This window comes from Tupaia chinensis, unplaced genomic scaffold, assembly GCF_000334495.1.
Source record: "Tupaia chinensis unplaced genomic scaffold, TupChi_1.0 Scaffold000081_1, whole genome shotgun sequence".
Taxonomy (NCBI): Eukaryota; Metazoa; Chordata; class Mammalia; order Scandentia; family Tupaiidae; genus Tupaia; species Tupaia belangeri.
Window position 1 is genome coordinate 81,550 of NW_006159542.1, and position 3,599 is coordinate 85,148.

Genomic DNA, 3,599 nt, shown 5'->3' on the forward strand with positions numbered 1-3,599 from the left:
TAAACGAACCGGGTCCCCCCGCCCAAAAAAAAAAAAAAAAAAGTGAGAAATCATTTCCCTGGGGTCCAAAAAAAAAAAAAAAGTGTGAAATCATTTCCCCGGGGGATGGTCATGCCCCAATCCCTTCTTTCCCATTCTCCTCTCAGGATTTAGGGCACGCAAGCACATGTACCCAGTGTGATTTTCAAGCTGCTGAGTCTGGGACTCAAATAGTGATCAGCCACATGGGAGTCCAACATCTTATCCACCACACTATCGGCCGGCCCGAAGAAATGCTTGCTTTAAATTTGACTATTACTATGATATTAACAGTAAGTTTTCTGGAGATAGTCCATCTCATTAAAAAAGTATTTCTTTCTACCCCTACTTGTGCCAAATGCTTGTTACCATGGTTAGAAGCTGCCTTTAATTGAATGCTATAGTTTTGAACATGTATCTAGTCTACAGATGCAGAAAATTATAAATATTTTTCTGATACTTGATACAACCTTACATTCCTGGGATAAAGATAGTAACCCAGGACTTTTCACTGGAAGAACAGAAGAGCTTAGGTGACAACAGAATGGAAACTATCCACTTTAAGCTATACAATACCAGTCCTATTTGTTTACCTCGAGGCCCTTCTACACGGCATTGGCCCTGACTCAACCATGCCTCCTCTGAGCACTTTGAGCACTTCCTGTTGATGATGTTCATTTGATACCTGGCACGTGCCACTCTGTGTTCTGTCTACTGATTAGAAGATAAGCCCCTTGGGACCAGCAATTAGCATAATGGCTATGTTGCTGGACTCCCATGTAGTCGACCGCAGTTCGAGTCCTGGACCCAGTGGCTTAAATTCACACCGGGTGCGTGTGCGTGTGTGCCAAAGATCCCAAAAGGAGAATAGAGGAAAAGGGATTGCGGCGTGGCCATCCCCCCTGGGAGGTGATTTCTCGCTTTCTGTCTCTCTCTGTCTTCCTGGCGAGCGCATGCGCCCGTCAAAAAAAAAAAAAAAAAAAGAAGCAGCAGAAGAAGGTAAGCCCCTCAAAGAGCACCAACCAGTAAGCAACAAATGTTTGCTTAAAATGCTTGAAATATCTCTGTGGATAGGATGGTGGAACAAGAGCTGGATAATAATGCAGCATACATAGAAAATGAGTCTTCTAGACGTAGGAATTTTCTAGAGAGCCACAATTTTAATTTCCTAACACTCACTGAAATTTTAATATCATTCCAAATTGTACTCCACACCTCCCTGCTTTGTCAACAGAGTATTCTGATCAGGCCTTATGCATTTCTTGACAATAAGCATAATTTAGCTTTTTCTTGTGGAAAGCAGCCACTCGGTAGGAACAGCAGAGATACAGCTGTGAGTACCTAATGTGTGGGATGCAGAACCTCAGCTGTGGCTGTGAAGGAGGCTTTAATAGCCGGTGAAAAAAAAAAAAAGCAGCCATGTTTTTTTGCCTTCGGCTTTGACCTCTAGTTAACTCAGCAGCAATTCAGGCTTCTCCTCCTCCTCTCTCCTCCACTCCCACCCCAGAACACAACAATGCAGAGCTGTGGCATTGTGATACCTTGAAAAGTTACCATTTCTACCATTACAGCCTTCCACTCTGTTTTCCCACTGTAGCTCTCTTCTCTGTGCCTACTACTAGCTGACCTCATCATCAGTTCTAATCTCTAGATTAGAGGGGACACAGCATGTAGTGCATGTCAGAGAAGAAACTCTGGAGCCAGGCTTCCTGGGTTCAAATCCCAGTATGGCATTTAGAGTGGAAGTCCTAATGACAAGTTCATTAGCTTTGCTATTTCTCAGTTTTCTCATCCACATCACAAAATAAGTATGTATCTACCTCACAGGATTCTCATGAGAACTAAACGAGTTTATATTTTATTTCCAGAGGGGCACCTGGGCTGCCACGGAGAGACAGAGGAAGAAAGCACCTTTCAATGGGGCACGGTCATGCCACGATCCCTTTTCCTCTATTTCTCTGTCCTGTCAGGATTTGGGGCACCCACACATATACATGCACCCAGCATGGTTTTTTGTTTTTGTTTTTCAAGCTACTTGGGTAGGGATTCCAATCGGCTCAATCATGTGGGATCTGGTCTCCCTTAATCACTGGGCTACGGAGCCAGACCTAAACTGAGTTAATATTTACAAAATGGTTAGAAGAGAACATGAAAATGACTTATCATACAGTAAGCATTACAGAGGTATTATTAAATAAATGGATAAAATCCTATCGACTTGAACTTAGCTCTCTGTCTCGTAAAACTATTCCAACATTTCTCACTTGGAGTTGTGGCTGTCTGGTGGTAGTGGGAGTCTTGCAGGGAGAAGGGACAGTGCAGACATGCCCAAAAACCCCAGCACTCCTTCTCTCTGATCAGAGCTCTATTAGACACAGACGGGAACAGGAAGGGGGGAGTGTCAGATATTTTCATCACTGCTCTGCCAGCCAAATGAAACAGGTGAAGAAAATGAAGCAGTTTATTTCATCAGCAGAAGAGGAATCCAGGGACATGTGTGACTGCATTTTCAAATATAATATTTGCTGAGCTGAGCCGGGGAAGAGGGAGCCTTTAAAATTCTATGGGGCACCTACAGGCTCCTCATCACTGCACATGTTTAAGAGGAATGTCCGTGGCCAGGTGTCAAGGATGCTCTAAGAAGGAATTTTTCCATTTAGAGGCAGATAACCTTTAATATTTCTTCTACCGCTAAAAGCCTGGCAATCCTCGAATGAGTCACCAAGATGTTAGAAGCCAGGTGTGAGTCACACATCGCCAACGCGCTCCCGAAGGCAGACAATTCTTCTCTCACCTCAGTGCTTGGCATTGTACCACAGATCTAGGAGAGGAATTCCAGCCCTCAGGCTGCGGATATATCAGCTCGGAGGAACAAAAACTTTTCTAAAACTTGGCGCATCAGTGAGCCGATTCTAGGCTTCTGTTATAACCGACCAATACCAAAACGCGCACATCCCCGGCAGGACTCGGCAGAAAGGGGCATACGCGGGGATTAACTCCCAGACAGCGCTTCCAGTCCTGCGGCCAGGAAGGTGGACAATGCAGACTGAAGTGAGCGGGCAGTAAGGGGAAGGGGCAGGGTGGCGGGGGGGGATGAGAGCTGGGCAAGCCGTCACACCGGCAGGGGACAGGGACAAAGGCCTCGGGGAGAGCACGCAGGACGAGGCTGGCAGGAAAGTCTCAGCCCAAGGGGACAACAGCCTGGGGTACACACTGGGCATGAGGACGGATGGTGGCAGTCAGTTGCCGAGCGGCAGCTAGCAGGGCCCCAAGTGCCAGCTGGGGGCCCCTCTACCTCGCAGAGCAGGGCTCGGCTATCCGCCCCGCCGCGGGGGGCCTCGCTCGGCCCAGGGCGCGTTCTGGGGGCCCAGGCCGGGCAGCGCACCTGCAAGGCTCCCCGCAGCCTCCCCGGCTGTTCAGGCCACCCCGCCTCGCCGCCGGACTTCGGAGCGCCGGGCGCCGGGTGTCCTGCAGCCTCCGCGAAGGCCAGTGCTCCTAGCCCCGTACAGACTGTGGGACGCCAGTGCCGCAGTGCCCGTGCGGAATGTGGGGCAGCGGCTGCCTCCCACGGCCCAGACCTG

The 3,599-nt window shown here is 48.7% G+C and overlaps 1 protein-coding gene across 1 annotated transcript in view; it reads right to left on the minus strand.

Annotated features, from left to right (window-relative positions):
* CTNNAL1 (catenin alpha like 1) overlaps window positions 1-3,599 on the minus strand; it is an 88,064-nt gene that overhangs the window by 79,875 nt on the left and 4,590 nt on the right. The window lies entirely within an intron of this gene.